Source organism: Puma concolor, chromosome D4 (genome assembly GCF_028749965.1).
Source record: "Puma concolor isolate L17-30 chromosome D4, mPumCon1.1.hap2, whole genome shotgun sequence".
Taxonomy (NCBI): Eukaryota; Metazoa; Chordata; class Mammalia; order Carnivora; family Felidae; genus Puma; species Puma concolor.
The window spans coordinates 48,403,656-48,428,052 of record NC_141679.1 but is presented as its reverse complement, the minus strand read 5'-3'; the positions used below and the strand labels follow the sequence as shown (position 1 = coordinate 48,428,052).

General features: G+C 34.4%; 1 long non-coding RNA gene across 1 annotated transcript in view; it reads right to left on the bottom strand.

Annotated features, from left to right (window-relative positions):
• Positions 1–23,919, bottom strand: part of LOC147574863 (uncharacterized) — a 121,171-nt gene extending 97,252 nt beyond the window's left edge. The window contains exon 1 of the long non-coding RNA XR_015243322.1: positions 23,797–23,919. This is a non-coding gene — a long non-coding RNA (uncharacterized LOC147574863). The remainder of the gene's footprint in view (positions 1–23,796) is intronic.
• Between the last annotated feature and the right edge of the window lie 478 nt (positions 23,920–24,397).

The following is a 24,397-nucleotide window of genomic DNA, read 5'->3' as shown; positions in this document are numbered from 1 at the left end:
ATATGAGCAAATTGAATCAAACAATGCATAAAAAGAGTTATACAGTGTGATGAACTGGGGTTTTATTTAAGGTATTCAAGACTGGTTTAATGTTCAAAAATAAATTAATGTCATGGTGTTGAGAAAACTGGATATTCACAAAAGAATAAAATTGATCCCCTATCTTGTACAACTCACAAAAGTTAACGCAAAGTGGATTAAAGGATTACATTTAAAACCTGAAATTGTAAAACTCCTAGAAGACAACATGGGGAAAAATCTCCTTGACATTGGTCTGAGCAACGATTCTTGGATATACAAAAAGCAAAGGCAACAAAAGCAAAAATAAGCAGGTGGAACCACATTAAACCAAAAAGATCTGCTCAGCAAAGGAAATCAACAACAAATGAAAAAGCAACCTTTGGAATGGGAGAAAATATTTCCAAACCATATATCTGATCAGAGGTTAATGTCAAAATATATAACGAACTCATTCATACCAAAAAAGGTAAATAATACAACTAGAAAACAGGCAGAGGGCCTGAATAGACATTTTTTTTTTTTTCAAAGAAGACATACAAATGGCCAACAGGTACATAAAAATATGCACTGGGGCGCCTGGGTGGCTCAGTCGGTTAAGCGTCCAACTTCAGCTCAGGTCATGATCTCGTCGTCTGTGGGTTTGAGTCCCAATTTGCGCTCTGTGCTGACAGCTCAGAGCCTGGAGCCTGATTCGGATTCTGTGTCCTCTCTCTCTCTCTCTCTCTCTCTCTCAAAAATAAATAAGCATTAAAAACAATTTTAAATATGGACATCACTAATCACCGGGAAATGCAGAGCAAAACACCTGATACCTATTAGAATGGCAGTCATCAAAAAGGTGAGAGAACAATGCTGACAAAGATGTGGAGAAAAGGGAAACAGTGCATTGTTGGTGGAAATGTAAACTGGTGCATCCACTATGGAAAACACTACAGAGGTTCCTCAAAAAAATTAAAAATAGAACTACCATGTGATCCAGCAATCCCATTTCTGGGTATATATCCAAAGGAAACAAAACCATTATCTTGAAAAAATATTTATACTCCCGTGTTCGTTGCAGCATTCCTTTCTGTATTCATAGAAATAGAGAATAGAAAAGTAGTTGCCAGGAACTGGGATTGGGGAAAATAGAGTTTGGTTAAAGGGTACGAACTTTCAGTTATAGGATGAATTAGGTCTGAGAATCCACTATGTTACATGGTGATTATAGTTAATAACACTACATGCTATCATTGAAATTTGCTAAGAAAGTAGAACTTAAATGTTCTCATCCCAACCCCCCCCCACCACAAAATATGCAGAGTACTACATTTTTCATTGACTGTAAAAAATTTTAGGAAAAAAACCCCACAAAAATCGGGAGCTAAGAATATTGACAATCCATAATCCCAACACTCAGAAGACCACAAATATCATTTCACAGTTATAGTGTAAGGTTAATAGCTGATATTACCTGTGGTATCCCTATTTTTTTCTCTTCAGTGACTACTTTTTTATTATTATCACTTGAGTATAGTTGACACACAATGTTACATTAGTTTAAGGTGTACAACTTAGCATTACTTAAGCTAACCAAATTAGAACTGAAATGCTCCCATTTAGGAGAATGGTTATGTAACTTAGAGTATTTACAGGTATGGCATATTCAGTTTAAAATAACATTTACAAAGACGTTGTCAGGATAGAGGATCAGGTTGATGATAAAAGACTGAGTAAAAAATAGTACTCCTCCTCCTCCTTCTCCTCAATCTTTATATCTATATCTATATCTATATCTATATCTGTGTATATATATATATTCTGTATATATGCTAAGATTTTCATTATTTCCTGAGGATAAATTTCTAGAAGATGAATTCTTAAGTCAGTCACAGTGAACCATATAAACTGAAGGCAGAAAACATATGCTGAATTAAAGAATTCTAGTTATTTTTTGGAGATGCTTCCTTCTAGTAATTATAACACACAGAAAAAGCTACATAGGAGTGCCTGGGTGGGTGGCTCAGTTAAGCATCTGACTTTGGTTCAGGTCAGGATCTTGCAGATGTTGAGTTCAACCCCCGCATCAGGCTCTGTGCTGACAGCTCGGAGCCTGGGGCCTGCTTCAGATTCTGTGTCTCCCTCTCTCTCTCTGCCCTTCCCCCGTTTGTGTTCTCTCTCCCTCTCTCAAAAATAAGATAAACATTTTTTTTAATCTACATAAATACTGCTAAAATTTGCAATGCGCTGACAGTATTGGCATATTGCAAATTAATGACATGTTCAAGTAGATTGGAATTATTTCTTGAATTGGATGAGAAGACACATATTTACCAGTGGAATGAATTTTTGAGCTCCTGTACTATTTAGAATGATGTATTTTAAGTACCCATCACGTCACATACCTATACACACACAAATTTGCCATCTATGATGGCACAACCCACTAGGCTTTTCTAATTGAGAAATAGGCAATATTTCTCAATCCAGATAGATCCTGAAAAGTTGTCTCAGCAAAAGATAAAGAAAAAGGATGTATATTTCTCCAAAGCTCCTTGTTCTGTCCCTGCCTTCCTATGATAATAACCAATTTTACATAAGGAAGTTGCCCATCCTTGACTTTTCCTTCTACTTGAAACCCAGCTGCATTCCAGATTGCTAATAATTGAAAGATCAATTGCATCATAGGCGCTTGACTAAATGTCATTTCAAGTGGCACATTTCCAAGGTAGCAAAAGCTATAATATTGACCAAAACAAAGAAACTGCTGAAGTTGTTGGAATTAAAGATGATAGATATATGTGTGATTTTTCCAGCAAACACCAACTCTTGAGTTCACTTTTAGCTGTATTCTGGGAACAAAGAGATGGGATTTAACTAACCATATTTTAAAATACAAAACATAAGAATGTAACTTTTAAAGCATGATAACTTTTTAAAAATTGGAACCTTGAATACAAAATAGAAGTCAGGAAATACACATGCATACAAAAATTTAGTATAAAATAAAGATAAGGCAATGACTGATTATTCCATAAATGATGCTGTAAATCTGGATAGCCATCTGGGGGGAAATATAATTGCATCCATACCCCATATCTTATTCTAACAAACACTCCAATATATCAATATTTAATGTAAAAATGAAAACATAGCAGTTCAGAAGAAAATATGGGAAAAAACCACTTCCATAACCCAGAAGTAGAAGTGTTTTTAAGTATGGAAACAGAGAAGCTATAAAAGAAAAGATGGTTAAATTAAACCTAATTTTTAAAAATATAACCTATATGACAAAAAAGAAACTCACCAAAATTTATGTCAAAGATTACCAGCAAAATAACAAAGTGAGAAAATAATTATAATTCAAATTACAGACAATGGGCTAATATTTCTTGAATATACAAATATTTTTCTAATACTTCTCTGGTATACAAAGAGTATCTGCATACTGAGCAGAATAATTTCAAAAAACAATAGAAAATATAGGCAAAGAATATGAACATATATTTCACAGAACTGTAAATACAGATGGCTCTCTCACATGCTGATCAAGAAAAGGAATTAGAATTATTGACCTTACCTTCAGGACCTATCATTATTCACAAATAATTAGAAGGTAGGTATTTAGAAATGACAATGTCACCTATAATATTTGAAATTTGCAATTTAATAATATTTGATTAGTCCCGTGGTGAATTTTTCTTCCATCCCTGTTAAGTGTACAGAGTGAGTTTGTACTGAAAAAAACCACAAAGGAAAAATTATAAAACTTTGCAAAAATCAGGGAAGAAGAAACAATAGGGGTGGTTTGGGTTTTTATTTGTGCTTTTTTTTTTCAGTTGGTTTTTTGGAGGGGGAAGGGGTCTGTCAACTTTTTAAAAACACATGATTCACAAATTCTGAAAAGTAAAAATAAACATCATCATCCATAATCACACCTGAAATGGTCACATTAAGCACTTTAATGTAATTTCACTCTCCATTTCCTCTATAAATATACATTCTTTTAGTATACAAACACACACACACACACACACACACACACACACACATACAATATACATTATATGTACAGAATATATTATACACTGTAATATGGTAGAATTTTCTAATCTGCATTTTTCATTGAACATATCATAATCTGGTAAAAGAGTTTTAACCAGCTTTGAAGGAAATACAAAGATATTTTAATATATGATATAGCCATTTCCAAAATAGCCGTAAATAAGAATGGGAGTTTGGCAGAGGGAGGCTAAATTTGAGTTTCTTCACAGCAACGTGTGAATCTGTTAAAAGACTTATTATTTTTCTGTTGTCGTGTTTCCTTTCCAGGCAGAAAGACTCCCCCCCCCCCAAAAAAAAAAAAAAAAAACGCACTTTCAATTTCTTTCCCACATAAGGTGGAGTGGCTTACCTGAGTGGTGTGTTTGAAAACAGAATTGTCCATATGCAACTCTGCTCCAGGGTTCTCTTAGCCTCTCTACAGGACGTAAGTTACCTGTCCCAGTGGATAAGACTTGCACCTACCCTTTCTGCATATGCCTGAGTGGGTACATTTAATTCTATAGTAAAGCACTGGGAAGCACATCAAAACTACAATCATCAATACAGCTTTAATCTATAATTAGGTTGCTACTTTGATCTTGAGATGTCTGCCTCTTCTCATTTGACTTGAACTGGCAAGGTGAAGAAAGTGGTAGTATGTGTTGACTCCCTAAAACTCTAACTTTGTCTATGACTCCATTTCCAATTCACAAAACATTTCCACGTTCATTATCAGATTTGATTCTCAAAGTAACCCTTGGATGTAGGAGGGAAGATATTAACATTTGTTGAGTGAACGCCTACTATTTGTCAGAAATATGCCAAGACATTTACCTTTTTTTTAATGTTAATTAATCCTCACAACTCTCAAAAATAGAATTAGCCCTTATTTTAAAGATCTGAAAGTGGAGTCTCAGAGAGGTGAAATGATTTGCCTAACACAGACAACTGCTGAGTGGCAAGACTAGAAGTTCAAACAGACTATAAATGCCGGGATCACATCCCTCATTCACTTTGTATTCCCAGGTCCTGCTGGTCTCATGCTTGGCACAGAGAAAGCATTCAACAAAAATGGTTAAATAAATGATTCCAAATAAAAGCTCTTTCCACTGCATCATAAAGGGAGAACAGAGATTTTTTTTTTTTAAACTACAAAAGTCAGGGAAACTTCAAGCTACAATCCTACTTCCCTGGGAGTTAGTGGGGGCTGTGCAGGGAGAGCCAGAGGCTCATTTCTGGAGATGTGTATGGAAATGCTATGAGTTTGTATGTGACACGTCAGAAAACAGAACAGACTATGAAATGTTGAGATCTAGTATTTCATAGAGTCCTTGTCACTACTGAAGCAGTGAGATCTTTGACACAATCATTTGCTTGCTCCTATGATTCTCTCATCTGTAAAATAGAAATGTTAAAAAATTATCTTGGAAGGTGTGGTAATCCCAACATTCTACAAATATATGAAGCCCAAAGCTTAATCTTAACAAGAAAAAATGCTGCTGCTCTCTAAGCAACAAAGACTGTGTATTTATTGTGCAGTTATATTAAGAAACTGGAATTTAATAAATTATTAATGGTGAATAAAAGCACTTATAGTTTTGACTATAACATAGTTCTTTCACAGCGACAAGTCTACAAACCCAGAAACTCCTGCGGCTAGAAAGACAGGAGATGTTAACCCATAAAATTAGAACATTCTAACAGGAAGTTATGGCATAGATTTGTTTGGAAATGTATTGTTCCAAAAGTCGTGATTTAGGACTTGCTGTTTACACTGAGCAGATCTAAGACCAAATAGGAAAACAGTTTTCCCTAAGGAAAGTAAAAGAGATATAGCTACCTTTCAGCTTTCTCTCTCCTTTGTGTCTCACACATGAACACGCAAACACACACACATGCACGCGCGCGCACACACACCCACACACCATGAATGATACATTTTGCCACAAACACACACCAGACAGGAAAAGGAAATTAAAAGAAGCGGTCATTGTCTTTTTTACATCTGATAATGCACGCCCAGCAACAGGTAACAATGAAGGAAATCTGCAACGATATGCATTCTGCTATATCTTTGCTGACCTGAATCTTTCACAAGAAAGCAGGTAACATCTTCCATTAACAGAAGACAAGCTTTAAAATTTGCTTAAGTTAACCAGCATAGTTATTATGCTATTTGAACTTTTTTTAAGATGCAGACATAAGATTCAAAATGACAGCAGAATGTACATGTCAAAAAATATTCTGTCTAGTGGCCTGACTTTTGAGGAAATAAAGAAACCTGAAAATTAACTTAATCTACTTACAACAGGTTTAAACCACAGTGTTCTAAAAAAGAAAAAATAACCACAGAATGCATTAAGATCATCATTGCCTGCATCCAGAGGCATACAAGTAATTAACTATTGGATAGAAGTTCTAGCCAAATCATTCCTACAAAGTAGCAACAAAGGAGTGTTTCTTGCTAGATAACCAGCAAGTATCATCTTGCCAATTTTCCAAAGAAAAGGGCATGGGGGAAGGACCAAGGTGTATCATTGTCAAAAAATGGTGTTATGTATATGTTAGAATTATTAAGCAAGTAGTTCTTTAATTGTTTTTGGTGGGGGGCTGGAGAGAGGGAGGGAGAGAGAGAGAGAGAGAGAGAGAGAGAGAGAGACTGTGAGCAGGGGAAGGGCAAAGGGAGAGAGAGAATCTTAAGCAGGCTCCACACCCAGGGCATAGCCCAATGCGGGGCTCTTTCCCATGACCCTGGGATCATGATTGAAACCAAAATCAAGAGTCAGACACTCAACCAACTGAGCCACCCAGGCACTCCTAGCAAGTTCTTTTAAAACTGGGTAGGGTGGCCTATATAATATTAATATGTAAATGATTATTATTTAGTCGATCGGAGATTTATAGTCCTCGCTGTAACTTTTGCCTCCCTCCTGAAAATCTAACCCTGACAACACTTATCTACCATTAATATCAATAAAAGTCTCTTCTGCTTCGGCAGCTTCATAGTGATAATCTAGCCAGAATTAAAAATAGTCTCTTACAAATGTACCCTTTAGCATTCAAAGCACTCATACATCTGTTACCAAGAAGTACAGAATACACGAGCAAAAAGGGGCATCAGGTATAATCTTCTAAAATCTCCTCATATGACAAATCATTTAATTCAACAAATACCTTTTGTGTATTTACTAAGTAGGTGCTATGCTGGGGTAAGGAGGAAAACAAAATATAAAATAAAAAATGCAAATGCTATCATCACAGGGTTTGCCCAGTTGTCAAAATTCATCTAATTTACAAGAGCCTGACCCTGGACTTGTGACCATAGAGCCTTACTCACAAGATCTCTTCAGTATGTAGCTGACCTTCTGTTCTTTTTTCGTCCTTTAAACCACATAGCTACTACGACTCTCATTTTACAGATGAAGCAATGGAGGACTAAACAATTAACAAGCTTAAAATTACATACCTAATAAGCTTCAAAGCCAGGCTTTATCTTATGTTTCCAGACACCTAGCCCACTGCTCCTACTACTATACCGGAAGTGGTAAGTAACACTCTGTGAATAGGTAAACTTGCATCATTTGGTAATGGCTGCCTGAACTACATGGTTAAAGGGGTAATTGTTGACTACATCCAAGTTTAGGGGGAAAGAGTTCTTTAACTGATTACTGATGGCTGCCCTGGACACAAGAATGGGGATGATAGCAAATGTGTCCAATACTTTCCAATCGTACACAGAAGTTTTATTACTCACTCAAGAGTCATTCATATAACCAAACAAATACATTATTATGATATAATTAAAAAGTTATATAATATGTAATATTTCCCATTTTATTTATCCAAAAAGCTATTATATATATATATTTATATATATATAATTATTATATATATATATTTATATATATATAATTATTATATATATATATTTATATATATAATAATTATATATATATATTTATATATATAATTATTATATATATATGTATTATGTGATGCTAGGTATTGGTAATATAAAAATGGGTAATATTTAGTCTCTGTCCTAAAAGAGCTCATAGTCTAGCAAGAAATACAGAAACAGCTAATACAATAAGATAAGCATTGTATTTGTAAACAAGGCTCTAATATTCTGATGTAATGTCTTCAAATTTATAACATGGGGAAAATGAGCTTTGGTATCTTCTTATACCAAATATTAAGTGAATGTTTTAATATGACCTAAAATTATCACAATAACCACAGTTAAAGGGCATATGATGAATGTAACCTTTATAAGCTTGTTGTATAAAGTAAATGATATAATGCCTTTTAAGTGTTTAATATGGTGTCTGAAACAGAGCACTCTAATACCAGCTACTGTAAATTAGCCAAGTGCCCCTTCCTGAAGCTCTACCATAACTGCCACTAAAATGCTCATAAAAGCGCAAATATAAAAGTCACAAAACCAAAAACTGAACTAAGATTCAAACTGTTGTCAAAATCTGACACTAAATAGAAAGGCTATGAAAATAGTTTGGAAAATATCAGTAGACTTGTTTCTGAGTGGAGATGGTAAGTTGTAGATAGCAGCAGGTAGGGAAAAAAATGGTAAATTAGCATAATTTTTTAATATGGAAAATTGGAGAAATTTGAAAGCAAAGAACACTAGATGAATTAAAATTCCAGAGGGGAAAAAGGTGTTCTCTAGGGATTATGGATTAAATTGTGTCCCTCAAAAAGATACGTTGAAGTCCTACCCACAGTACCTATGAATGTGACCATATTACAAAATAGAGACTTTCTAAATGTTATCATGTGAACATGAGGTAAGGGAAGTATCCTCCAGAACTGTGAGAAAATAAATGTCTCTTGTTTAAGCCACCTAATTTGTGGTAATTTGTTAAAGCAGCCACAGGAAACTAATACAGTATATGAGGAAACACTCCTGACCATTTCTTTCCCTGGGGGTATTTTCCGATTCTGGCCATGGCTGAAGATCAGCTTTTCCCAGGTAGAAAGACTATAGCACAGCATCTAGCAGCCCAATGGGGTTGGCAGGGCACATTAGAAACTGGTGAAGCACAAAACTTGGGCCCAAATTTCCCCATTTGCTGAGTCCGAAAAGTAGAATGGCAAGCTGGGAGGCTAGATCAAGAGGCTTTTAAATGCACAGAAAAATCCTAAAAGTCTTATGAAGAGGTGGATAAATGTAACCAGTACCCAAGAGGAGAAAATAGAAGAAGCAAATCCAAAGATTATTCACATATTGGGCTGAACAGAGAAGGATGATTACCGGGAAATCAAACAAACAAAAAAAAATGGTATGAGCCATACCATTACCCAAACTCACTGCTTTTAGAGACTTTCTAGGCATCTACTTGAGAAGGGGAAACCCAGGCAGAGTCCAGTAGACTTCCTGAGATTAAGAGACAGTGCTGAAATCTGGAGACACGAAGTCAGTGAGAGTTTGCTGGAAAGAGTGCAAGAGTGCCTGGAGGAAAGAGCAATAAAAAGAAAGAATGTTGGAGAACTGTATAGTCCCCTTCAGATTTTCAGATAAGCCTGATCAGCACAAGCATGTGAGGAAACTATCTGAGGCCAAGGAGACAAAGCTGAAAGGGTTATAGATATTAAGGCTTGATGCTTACACAGATCCAGGAATAGTGAGTGCCACTTAACAACAACAATAACAACAACTAGGAAAAAAAAAATAAAAGGAAAAATCCTAATTCCTGAGGCAGTGAGTGGAGTAGTACACAAAAGGGTTTATCCCGGGAGTGAGGAAAATTTAACTCTAGACTGAGCATGGCTCCAGTCCCACCTCATAAATCTTTTTTTTTTTTCTTCTTTTTTTTTTTTTTTTTATGAAACTTATTGTCAAATTGGTTTCCATACAATGCTCAGTGCTCCCTCCTCAATGCCCATTACCCACCCTCCCCTCCCTCCCACCCCCCCATCGACCCTCAGTTTGTTCTCAGTTTTTAAGAGTCTCTTATATTTTGGCTCCCTCCCTCTCTAACTTCTTTTTTTTTTTTTTTCTCCTTCCCCTCCCCCATGGCTTTCTGTTAAGTTTCTCAGGATCCATCACCTCATAAATCTTAAAAGCAACACTTAAAAGGATCAAACTATTTCCAAGAAATTTAATTATATCCCAGACAAAAGGTCAAGAATATTTATAAGAAGAGAAAAGTATCTGGAAATAAAATGACAAAATTCACAATATTTGACATCCAATCAAAGATTATCAGTTGTGCAAAGAAGCTGGGTAGTATGACCCATTAACGAGATTTAGAAGATATAAAAACTAACTAAAACTACAATTTGTAAGATTTAAAATGCAAGAGCTAAAATAACCAGAAGATTTAAAGGAATAGCAATAAAAAATACCTCACATAAAACACAGAATAAAAAAGAATTTTTAAAAATCAGCATAGCCCCAGAGACCTCCATTACAACTTCAAGCAGCCTAACATATAATGAAAAGCTACATAGCAGAAAAAATTATAAAATACTTGATAAAGGACTTGTATCCAAAATATATAAATAACTCTAAAAAGTCAATAATAATAAAACAGCTCATTTTTTATTTTTTTTAATGTTTATTTATTTTTGAGACAGAGAGAGACACAGCATGAGCAGGGAAGGGGCAGAGAGAGAGAGAAGGAGACACAGAATGTGAAGCAGGCTCCAGGCTCTGAGCTGTCAGCACAGAGCCCGACGCGGGGCTCGAACTCACGAACTGTGAGATCATGACCTGAGCCGAAGTCAGACGCTTAACCGACTGAGCCACCCAGGAGCCCCAAAACAGCTCATTTTTAATGAGCTAAAGATCTGAATATACATTTCATCAGAAAAGATATACAGATAATAAAGAAGCATATGACAAAATGCTTAACATTATTACACATCAGAAAATACAAATTAAAATCACATTAACAGACTACTATTAACACACCTATTAAAATAGCTAAAATTTGAAAGACTGACTATACCAAGTATTCATGAGGATGTGGAGACTGGACTCTCATACGCTGCTCTAGCTATATAAATGACACAACACCTTTGGAAAACAGCTTAACACTTCCTAAAACTTTATATATGCACCTATCATTTGGTCTGGTCATGCCACTCCTTGGTATCTACCCAAGAAAAATAAAAGCAAATGACCATACAAAGTCTTGCCCATAAAAGCTCATAGTAAGTTGATTTGTAATAAACAAAACCCAAAAGCAACCCAACAACAGGTAAGTGAATTAATGTAATATAGCTGTACAATGAGATACTACTTAGCATTAAAAAGGAACAAATCATTGTTACACACTACAACATGATGAATATCTAAATGATTATGCTGAATGAAAGAAGCCAGGCTAAAAAGAGCATATATTGCATGAGTCCGTTTATATAAAATTCTAGAAAATATAAACTAATACACAGTTACAGAAGGTATACTGATAGCTGTGTGGGGTCAGGGAAGTGGAGAGTCAGAAAGGAGGAATTTCAAAGGATCATGAGAAAATACATGGTGCATACATATGTCAAACTATCAAAATGTTTTGCAATTTCTATAATTTATTGCATGTCAATTAGATCTCAATGATACTTTTAAAAATTCACACAAAGAGTACTTCAGGCCCAGTTGGCTTCAGTAGTGAACATTAAAACATTTAAAAAAAAAAAAAAAAAGAATCCATATAGGGGCATCTGGGTGACTCTGTTGGTTAAGCTTCTGACTCTTAATTTCAGCTCAGGACATAATCTCACCATTCACAAGTTCAAGTCCCTTGTGGGGCTCCTTGCTGATGGTGCAGAGCCTGCTTGGGATTCTCTCTCTCTCTCGCTCTCTCTCTCGCTCTCTCAAAATAATTAAACTTTTTAAAAAACCATAAAAGGGTGCCTAGGTGGCCCAGTCAATTGAGGGTCTGACTTCAGCTCAGGTCATGATCTCACAGTTCATGGGTTCGAGCCCCACGTCAGGCTCTTTGCTGACAGCTCAGAGCCTGGAGCCTGCTTCGGATTCTGTGTCTCCCTCTCTCTCTGCCCCTCCCCCCCAAAAAAAAATAAATGGATATAAAAAAATTGTTTTAAGCCATATATTTCATGTAAACTCTTTCACAGAATACAGAAAGGGAAAATACTTTCCGTTGTCCCAGATACCAACATATCCTCTGATACCAAAACCTGGCAAGGACATTATTACATTAAAGGAAAAACACAAGCCAATGTGGCTTATAAAAATAAATTCAAAGATCTTTTGAATAAATTCAAAGGCTTATAAAAATAAATTCAAATTCAAAAATAAATTCAAAATTCAAGGTATTAAGTTGAATTCAGCAATATATAAAATATATCATTACCAAGAAGGAGGGAATGTTTGGATTAACATATATAATTAGTGTAATTCACTATGTTAACAGAATTTTTAAAATTATCATTTTAATATATGTATAAAAGTTATTTGATAAAATCTAAAACTTGTTCATGATAAAAGCTCTTAGCATACTAGTAGATAGGAGATATCTACTAGATCGATATCATACTAGATAGAAGGAAACTATCTAAATCTGAGAAAAATTAGAGCAACAAAACTCCTACAGTTAACATCTTACTTAATGGCAAAATATTGCATACTCTTCCTTTTAGTTAAGAAACATGATAAGGATAACCACATCACCATTTCTATTCAATATTATACTTTCACTAACATAAGACAACTGAATAAAATCTTTTAAACTTGAAAAGGATATGACTGGGTACATAGGAAACCTAAAAAAATCTGCATATATTAGGATTAGTAAGTAAATTAGTGTACATAGTGAATTAATGGTCTATAAATATGAGTTCAATGTACAAAATGCATTTTTATACACTTGCAAGAAACAACTAGAAAATGTAATTTTAAAAAGAATACCATTTATTTAGCATCCAAATATAAAATATATAGAAATAAATCTAATAAAATCTATAAAAGATGTATATGATGAAAAACCATAAAATGTTACTAAGTGGGATTTAAGAAACCTAAGTAAATGTAAAAATATGAAATATTCATGGATTAAAAGCCTGTTAAAATGCCAATTCTCTTCAAATTAATCTACTGTCAAAGCAATCCTAATCAAAATACCAACATATTTATTATGTGAAAGAGAAATCACAAGTTGATTCTAAAATTTATATGAAATTGAAAGGCCCTAAAGTAGCCAAGGCAATCTTGAAAAAAAAAAAAAAACAGAATCTGACACCTTAAGATACCAGACTTCAAGACTTACCAGAAACAACATTCGTAAAGATAATGTGGTATTTGCAAAATGATATACAAGTACACCAGTGGAACAAACTAGAGTCCAGAAACACATAAATGGTCACCTAATTTACTTTAAAGTATTTTTACTTTTAGTATGGGAACAATGGGCTTTTAAATAATGGTGTTAGAATAATTGGATATATAAATGGGAAAGAATGAACCATGGTTACCTCATATCATATATAAATGTTTTTATATAAAAAAACAAATTAATTTGATATGGATCATAGACCTAAATGTTAAACAATAAATCTTTTAGAATAAAAAAAAAGAAAAGAAAATATTGTCATGACCTTGGACTGGGCAAAATTTTCATAAAAGAACACAGAAATCACTAACCATTAGAGAAAAAAATTGAGAAATGGCATTTCATTAAAGTTAGGATATTGTGGCCATCCGAAGCATAACTAAAAAAGTGAAAACGTAAGCCACACAGAGAGAAAATATAACTGATAAATGAGTTCACATCCAGAAAACATAAAAAAACCTCTTAAAAATCAAATTAAGAAAGACAGACATCTCAACTTTTAATGGGTATATTTCTGTAAGTGGTACCTATAAGAAAGGATATAAAATGACTATTTACATATGTAAAAACATACAGAACTAGTCATCAAGAACATTGAAATTAAAACAGTGAAATGCTTCTCCACATCAACCATAATGGCTAAAATTAAAAATGGTTGATCATACCAAGTGCTGGTAAAAATACAGAGCAACTAGAATTCTCATGTATTAATAAACTGGAGTGTAAGCTGATAAAACTACTTTGGAAAACTGCACTGGTGATGTTATGACCCACCAATTCCAATCCTAGGTATATATCCAAGAAAAACTGATGTTCAAGAATGTCCCAAATTCCTTTATTTATTATAACCAAATGCCAGAAACAACCAAAATAACTATCAAGAGTAAAATGAAAATATAAATGGTAACATGGGATGATACACACAAATTCTAAAAAATGAACTACCACCAGATACAACAAAACAGGTCATAATGCATGATTCTACTTATATAAGATACTGCCTTAGGTTGTAAACAAAGACAGGACATGATCAGAGAATACTAAAGTTAATTCAGTCACCAACCATTAAGCAAGCAAGGAGAATAATGTAAAGCAAGGAAGATAATATAAAAACATACAGTAAAAATTCTGCCATGAGTGTATACATGGAATCCAAAATATTAAGTAAAGTTTGGAGTATCAGGATCTGGCTGCTTCTTACAGATTTGCTCTAAACTCTGACATAGATCTTACTAGGCAAAAACTATGGTGTTTATAGGGCTGTGTTCCTTCTAAAGATTCTAGAGGGAAATCCATTGTCCTCACCTTTTCCAGCTTTCGGAAGTTGCCTGCATTCCTTGGTTTGTGACTCCTTCTGTGTTCAAAATCAGCAATACCAGCCAAGTCTTTCTTACATTGCGATGTTCTGATACTGACTTTTCTGCCTCCCTCTTTCACTTTTAAGGATCTTTGTGATTACACTGGACCTTCCCAGACTCTCCAGGATAATCTTCCCATTTTAAAGTCATCCATTATCAATCTTAATCTTCAGGCTTAATTCCCCTTTGCCATGTAACACAACATATTCACAGGTTTGGGGGGCCATTATTTTGCTTCTACAGTTGGGTATCCATCCATGACCCAAATTCCCTCACACCTTCCCTCTCAAGATGTAAATAATACCCTGAATTTAGTGTTCAGCAATAGCATATGTATTTTGAACTATTCTACATGTTCGTAGGCAAAGCAATAAACAGTGTTATTTTAAAGTTTTTTTATGGACAACATAATATATGTAAAACTCTGCAATTTATCTTTTCATTTAATATTGTGTTTTTGTATAGCCCTACATCATGTATTTTTAGTGGTGTTCTATATGTATATATCATGATGGACATTCTTGGATCTATCAACTCGTGCCCATGTGCAAAAGTCTTTCTTGGCTCAATACCTAAAAGTAGAATTGCAGGAAGGAAGATAAGCATGTCTTTAAATTAACTTATTATCAAATTGCTCTCCAACATGGGTTTGCCAATTTACATTTCTATGAGCACTGTATTGAGCTCTCATTTCTCTGGATCCTTACAGCCTTTTAAAGATTTCCCCGCTGTTATAGGCTGAATTGTGTCCTCCGAAATTTCAAATATTTAGTTCTAACCCCCAGTACTTCAGACATTGACTATATTTGGAGATTAGGGTTTTTAAAGAGTTAATTAAGTTACACTGAGGTAATCTGATGGGCCTTAATCCAATATGACTGGTGCATACACAGTATCTTTTCATAAGCTTATTGGTCATCCAGGTTTTTTATGAGTGTTGTCTCTTATTCACTTGCATATGTCTGATACATTCTAGTGAGTCCATCCTTAAATAGTTATATACATTACAAATATCTTTTTGTTTTTTGTCTGACTCTGATATAACTTAGTTTTAACTTCGCTAAACAGGAATTTTTAATTAAATACTTAATTTAAATACTTAAACCTTTCTGGTTTATTTGTTTCTGTTTCTTTTTCATCAAAAGTATGTCTGTCCTGATGTCATACAGTGCCCTATATTTTCTTCTCTAAGTTTTAAGATTTTGCTTCACAAATTATTGTATGATGTAGGTGATATGATCCAGATTCTCTTTCAAGACCAAAGCATTCATTCTGCATACCTTCCCTCACCTGTCAGGTGTGTTGGCTGCTTATGGATTGCAACTATATCTCTAAGGATCACCTTCAGTCAAATGTTGCAGCCTCATCCAAGGTTGCAATCCTTCCCTGAGAGCGGTCCATGTACAATGACTACTCAATGAGACTTTACAAAGGCCAGGTCCCCCATTTGTTATTTTTACCTAACATGTAAAATTTAGTAAATACCATTCTTCTAGCAATATTTAATTGAACTTTATCAGTTTCTTTGGTTGTCATTATTTTCTTTTCCATATACTTCATCTACGTTTACTTTTCATGTGGCGCATCTTTTCATGATTCTTTTAGCGATAGTCTACATGTTATAAACACTCATAATTTGTCTAAAATGTTTTTACTCTTCCCTTTTTCTTTTTTTTAATTTGTTTTATTAAAAATGTTTTAATCTTTGTTTATATTTGAGAGAGAGAGAGAAAGAGAGACAGCACAAGTGGGGCAGAGACAGAGAAAGAGAAGGAGAAACAGAAACTGAAGCAGATTCCAGCTATCAACACAGAGCCCGATGCAGGGCTCAAACCCACAAACTGTGAGATTATAACCTGAGCTGAAGTTGGATGCTCAACCAACTGAGCCACCCAGGTGCCCCTATAGTATTTTAATTAATATTTTTGCCATTATATATTTTTTAATTTCCAAGATTTTTAATTGGTTCCTTTATTATCCACCTATTCTTATTTCATTTCTACTCTTTAATAATTTATTACTCTTGGGGCACTTGGGTGGCTCAGTCGGTTAAGCATCCGACTTCAGCTCAGGTCATGATCTCACAGCTTGTGAATTCAAGCCCCGCATCAGGCTCTGAGCTGACAGCTCGGAGCCTGGAGCCTGCTTCAGATTCTGTGTCTCCCTTTCTCTCTGTGCCTCCTCTGCTCATGCTCTATCTCCTTCTCACTCTCTCTTAAAAATAAATAAATATTTAAAAAAATTATAATTTATTACTCTTTTTAAATGGAAGCTATTTTTTATTTACCTCACTGAGCACTTTAATTCCAAGCCTATTTATTTTGAAGTTTTTGTCAGACCATTCCATAAAATTGATTTCATGTGGAACAAGTTTACGTTTTAATTTTTAAGGTGTTGGCTCTTGCTGTTAGCATTAGATAGCTTCATGTAGTTTGCATTACTAGGGGAAATTTTTAATGCTCTTTCAATAATCTATCCACCTATCTATTCTGCCATCCTCTGTGTTCACCCCTCTTTCTCATAATTTTGCAGTTGTTTCTTCCTAACCCCTAACCTCATATGAAACCAGGTCTTAAAATGGCATTTGACAGCTTCTGCCTCTTAGTGAGATTGAGAATATCTGAAATGAATACAAATTCATTCATGCACCATTAGAATGGTTTTTAATTCCTCATCTTGAAGTGCTGAATATGTTGTTCCTTCCAATTGGATGAAATGTAGAAAATGCTGTAGCTGCTAGCAATGATCTGAAATAAACTTTTTTAGCTTCCCTTATCTGCAAGAAATTCTCATCCAAAGTCCTAATTTCAAACAGTAAATTTAATTTTCATCTGCCCCTTTCCTTCCTTTCATCTTGTCTGGAGTGCTTTTATTCACCTTCACCCTAAGCATATCCCATTCCTGGCTGCCCCTATGTGTAGTGGACCAAGATACCAGAAAGTCTATGACTTCAGTCCCACTCATATAATTTTTCTATTCATTTTCTGGCCCTCAGAGATTTTGATCTTATGTTTGAACACTGTGAGGTCCACATTGTTTTCCATTGTTATAAACTATTTTCAGGGGAGCCTGGGTGGCTCAGTCGGTTGAGCATCTGACTTTGGCTCAGGTCACTATCTCGCGGTTCGTGAGTTCGAGCCCTGCATTGAGTTCTGGGCCGGAGCCTGTTTCAGATCCTGTGTCTCCCTCTCTCTCTACCCCTCCCTCACTCACGTCCTGTCTCTCTCTGTCTCAAAAATAAATAAACCTTAAAAATTTTTTAAAAATAATAAGTTATTTTCACTGCTAGAATTTGAGGAGAAAGTAGTGTGTGATAGCTTGAACTTATGCTTGCATTTAATTTTTTCACAAAAAAATTCTGATAAAATTTCTCCATTTTCTCATTACATAAAAACATTCAGGAATTAAATACAGAACATAAAAAGATCTCATTATCCTTGTGTGGTATAATGCCAATAGGATTTTTTTAAGAAAGAGTAATCCATTTAAATCAATGGTTTTCAGAATTTCTGAGATTTTTAATATACTGAGGGTCATATTAAAAACGTGAAATTCTGGGCCCTAATTTTCAAGTATTCTGATTTTGTAAGTCTAGTATTAAACCTGTGGGGGGTTGGAACAATTTTGGTTCACACCAGGTGTTATATGCTATAAAAATGATTTTTAAAAACTACAAATTGAATTTCATATGTAGTGATTGGTTTTTAAAAACTAACCTATTCCAAATCTGCATGCCTTATGGCCAAATGAAAGATAAAGACAATTTCATTGGAAAAAATCTTTTTTCTTTTCCTCTCAAAATTTCTATTTTTCTTTTAGTTTGTTTAATCATCTCAAAGAAAACTGGTTTAAGAATGAATTATATCTAACTAAAATTATAAGAAATGAGGTTATACCTCTCACCTTAACAATAAAGTGGCCCAGTTTATACTTCTTGAGATAAATAAGGCACATTTTTTTTGTCATAGACATTGCTTCTCAATGTTTTAGTGGAGTTAAAAATAGCCCCTTTTCGGGGCACCTGGGTGGCTCAGTTGGTTGGTCATCCAGCTTCAGCTCAGGTCATGATCTTGTGGCCCATGGTTCGAGCCCCACGTTGGGCTCTGTGCTTACAGCTCAGAGCCTGGAGCCTGCCTGGATTGTGCCTCCCTCCTCCTCTGCCCCTCCCCTGTTCATGCTCTGTCTCTCTCTCTCTCTCTCTCTCAAAAATAAATAAACATTTTTTTAAAATAGCCCCTTTTCCAAAGATGAGTAGGTGCTTTCGATACTTTCCATACTTTGAATCAGCATGTGTGTGTGCGTGTGTGTGTGTGTGTTTTGTTTTGTTTTGTTTGTTTCTTTGAGTGCAATACAGATAGAAAAGGGAGGGGTTATAAGGAGACACAATGAAATATATTCCAGTTTAAAGGTCATTGATTTAGGTCAGGGCAATGGGGGAAACAGTAATAAATGCTAAGCCTTGTCGAAAAAGTCAAAGTGACTGACTAATTACTCCTTCTTTTCCCGGCCTCACATTTCATGAAACAATGTAGTTTAGTACCTTAGTACTGCCAAAGCCAATTACCAAAGCCAATTTCATGCATGGACAGCACTGAGTTTTACCCTCTCTCTTCTTCCTCCTCCCTGTTTAAGCCAGAGAAAATGTATGCCTAAGTTATCACAAATTCAAATTTATAAATGAGCACAAATACTAGGATCCATATTTCAGAAATGTTCTACTGGAACTCATGTTTCACCAAGTCAACCTGGATATAAGGGATAGCTGTTTATTGTGTGCATCTAACACTGAGAGTAGAGAGACTTCACAAAGAACATTAAACATTCCTCCAAAAAAGCTTAGTTTAGGAAAAATATCCTAACACAAATATCAAATGTTTGGAAATTAAAGTCTAATTTTATAATAAAGAAACTGGGAGAACCTCTTTTAACATATTATGTTACTATTACATATAACTATGCAGAATTAACAGGACAGAAACTATTTTTCTGAATCCCTAATAAAATATACAATCATCTTTTAATAATACAAGAAACATAAAGAAAATAGAGAGCTTCTCACTATAAGGATTTGATAGTTTTATGAATTTTTTAATTACCTTGATTCCTTTCCAAGAATAAGACAACTACTTGGCAATTTTTAACCACTGAAGATATGTCATTGCAATCTAGAAAGAAGATAGTTATGTTTCTTACTTTTCTAAATAGAAAATGGGATGATCACTGAATCAAACTTAGACATTAAGGGTTTTTCACAGTTTCTTAAAACACAAAATTATACTCAGAGCTTATGCGTTCTTTGGTTTTGGGTGTGAAGATGATGTAGCATGATAGAATTAGATGATGGAAATAAGACATGCTCTTAAAATCTGACTCAAATAATGACTCATAGCTAGTTAGTGAAACCAACAATTGAACATGGGGATCTTTCTGATTCTAAAGTATATCTTCTTCCCACTCCACCATAACTGCCTAGAATGTCTTGCCTTCCATCCCTTCATATCCAACTTTTACATTTTCAACACCAGATAAAATGCTGCCTCCTTGATGAAATCTGTGATTCACATAACTGAGAGCAATCACTTTCTCCCTCAAATAAAACACAACATCAATTTATGACTCCATCTTTTTTAGTAGACTTACAGCTTATTAGCCTACTGTTTTAGTTATTTTGGAAGAATGACAGTATCCTCTGCTAGAATAATTTTGTTTAGGGCAGGTTATCTGCCATATCTTTACAGCACCCCATGAATTCAAGACTCTGCCTTGTCTTGAGTATATGTTTAATTATTATTTCCTAAATGAAGAGATGAATGAAATCCAACTCTTCTATAATGTAACTGAGTTAATAATGCATTGATATAATCACTATAAAGTTAGGTTTTATTAGCTAGATTTAGAAACAGGCTCACAATATTGTCCCTTATAGCTAAATAATAATTATGTAAGCTAATGAAATTTCTATAAGTTTTCACATAAAATGTCACTATGCTAGTTATTGATAGAAAATCAGGATTTTATGTTTATTGACATTAAATTTTAAGCTGCTACTCTTCATCTAATCATCACGAACCATTGTTCGATTTCTTTACAATAATTATGTAAACCAATGCCTGAATTATATGCGGTAAGATTTTAGACATAAATAGCCAATAATGTGTTGAATAAAAGACGTACAGGAAGAGCACTGGAAATCTCTCAAATGAATGAAAGCGGCTTATTAACAAGCCATCTTTCAGTAAGTTCTTTTAATCTATGTATTAATTAAGGACACATTTCTATATCATTTTCAAGAGTTTATTATTAGACTTAATATCAACGCACTTGTTTAAATTAAGATTGGCTAGCTATTTAAAAATCCTATTTGGGAATTTTATTTCCAGGAATAAAGGACGAGACTATTTCAAATTACCTTCCTAAGTCAATAAATAGAGAATTAAAACAAAGAGAACTTGAAAATACAAAATATGATAACTATAAATGCTAAGAGAAAAATATAATTATTGAAAGTAAAATCTCAATACATGGGGTTCATAGTAGCTCTATGTAACTGAAGGGAATGTTAGTGAACAGAAAAAGTTAATCAAAAGGAAATATACAAACTAAAGCCAGAGAAAATACAAAGAAGAAAAATAAAGGATACTGTAAGAGACATATGGAAAATAGTGAGAATGTGTTGAAAAAGTCTAACATATGCAAATAAAATAGACAAAAACTTTCTCAAATTAAAAAATAACATTATGTCAGAACTTAAGAAGGGCAAGCAGGATAAATACAAGAAAATCACACCTAAGTACCTTAGAGAAAACCTACTGCAAACTAAAGACCAAGAAATATTTTAAAAACAGCTGGAGAAAAGAGACCTGTTACTTTCACAGGAGAAGCAGTAAGTTTGATAACCAATTTCTCAATAGAAACAATGAAAGAAAGCAGACAGTAAAATAATCTTCAGATCATAGGAAGAAAATAACTTCCTGGAGAAAGAAATTTTAAGAAGCATCACTAAAGATAAACAAGGACATTTTATAATGACAAAAACATAATCTACCAAGAAAACAAAACACATCTAAACTCATATGGACAATCACTTAGACTCAAATATACAGAACTAAAAGGAGAAACAGGCAAACCCACAATCATTGCTAGATTTAACCCACTTCACTCAATAACAGAATAGGCAGGCAAAACAAAAAAAAAAAAAAAAAAAAAAAAAGGAGTATGGATATGAACGATTTGAACTGCATGATTTAAAAACATGATCTTAGGACATATAAACAACACTGAATCCAATAACTACATAATGGACATTCTTTTGAAGTGCCTATTAACATTTAGGAAAATTGATAAGCTGAAGTAAGTCTCAACAAATGTCAAAGGTTGAAATTACAGAGTTCACTCTCTGAACACAGTGGAGATAAAGGTAGAAAAAGAAAATAAAATGAAAAATCAAAAGTCCCCAAATGTTAAAAATATTAAATTATATTTCTACATAACATATAGGTCAATTAAAAAATCACAATATAATTAAAATATTTTAAATTAATGATAATTAAAATGTGACATATCAAATAAAACTACAAGATGCAGTGAAAGCCATGGGAAAATTACAGCCTTGAATCTATAAGTTAGAAAAGATGAAAGGGTGAAAATTCATGATTAAAGCATCTGTCTCAAGAAGTAACAAAAGCAGGGGTGCCTGGGTGGCTCAGTCAGTTGAGCGTTCGACTTTGGCCCAGGTCATGATCTCACAGTTTGTGGATTTGAGTCCCATGTTAGGCTCTATGCTGACATGTCAGAACCTGGAATCTGCTTCAGTCTGCGTCTCCCTCTCTCTCTCTGCCCCTCCCCTGCTCATGCTCTGTCTCTCTCTCAAAAATAAACATTAAAAAAAAATTTTAAAGAAGTAACAAAATAGCAAATTTAACCTAAAAAATCAAGAAGAAATAAATGATAAATATAAAAGCAGAAATAAATATAGAAATTAGCAAAAAAGGAGGGTCACCTGCGTGGCTCATTCAGTTAAGCATCCAACTCTTGATTTTGGCTCAGGTCATGATCTCACAGTTTGAGAGATCGAGCCCTGCATCAGGCTCTGTGCTGACAACATGGAGCCTGCTTGAGATTCCCTCCTTCCTTCTCTCTCTGTCCCTTCCCAGATCATACTCCCTCCATCTCTCTCTCGCCCTCTCTTTCTCTCTCGCTCTCTCTCAAAAATAAACACTAAAAAAAAAATAAATTAAAAAAGAAATTAGCAAAAAAATATATTAATAAAAACAATAAAAATTAACTAGATTTACTTTTTTTAAATGGAAGAAAAGCACACACCAAAAAAAACAGTATCAGGATTTACTTATCCTGTAAACATTAAAAAAGAAATGGATATATAAATCCAAGTTGGGTTTATTTCAGGGATTAAAGATTCATTAACATTTAAAAAGTAATCAATGAAATTTACCACATTGATAGAAAAAGAAAAATAATATTATGTTATTTTAACTGATACAAAAAATTTTGACGAGGTTCAATATCTAGTTGTTATAAAAACTGTGAACAAATTAAGAATATAAATATATGTCCCCAGTCTGATAAAGGGTAGCTAAATGGTGATTATCAAAAGATGTATCCCTGTGATTGGAAATAGGACAAAGATGCCCACTGTCATCATTTCTATCCAAAGTTGGTATAAATGGAAACTCAAAAGACTCCACAAGCGAATTATTAAAATTACTAAGTGAATTTAACCTGGGTTTGGAGTACTTGATCAATATAGAACACTGAATTTATTTATATATCCTAGCAACACTCAATTAAATTACAGCTTTCAAAATGTACTACTTACAGTAGCATAAAAATTCAAATAGCAAGAAATAAATTTGATAAAAATTGGACAAGTCTTCTGTACTGTAACAGTTACAAGGTGGAGGAATGGGGACGCCCATGCACTGTTGATAAGAATATAAATTGGCACAGCCAATTATTAATATTAAAAGACTGACAATGCCAAGTGTTTGCAAGGAGGCTGTCAGGCCATAGAGGCTGCTACAACTGCCTGGGTAGCTTATAAAGTAAAAACATTTATTCCTCACAGCTCTGCAGGCTGGGAATTCCAAGATCAAGGAGCTAGCACGGCTGTGTTTTGGTGAGGGCTCTCTGTTCCTGGTTCAGAGCCAGCACCTTCTTACTGGGTCTTCAAATGGTAGAAAGGTGGGGCAGGGGGAACTGTGTGGAGTCTTATAAGAGACACATGAATCAATCCCATTCATGAAAGCTCCACCCTCATGACCTAATCACCTCCCAAAGGCCCCACCTCCCAATACCATCACAATGGGCCCTAGGATTTCAATCCAGGAACTGGGGGTGGGAGGCGGGGTAGTACATAAACATCCAGAGCACAGCAGAGGTAATGTATCTAAAATTCTCAGTCACTGCTGGAGGACATGTAAACTGGTTAACCACTTTGGAAAACTCATTATCTACTCAAGTTGAAAGAATGTAACCCACATACATACTAACAAAAGGTATGTACACAGATATATGCACCAACAGATGTATATAAGAACATTCATGTCAGCATTATTTATAATAACCCCAAGCTAGAAGAAACCCCACATTGATTGATAGATAAATGGTAACAGATTTGTACAATGGAATAATATGTACAACAATGAAGGCCCACCCTAAAGGCCT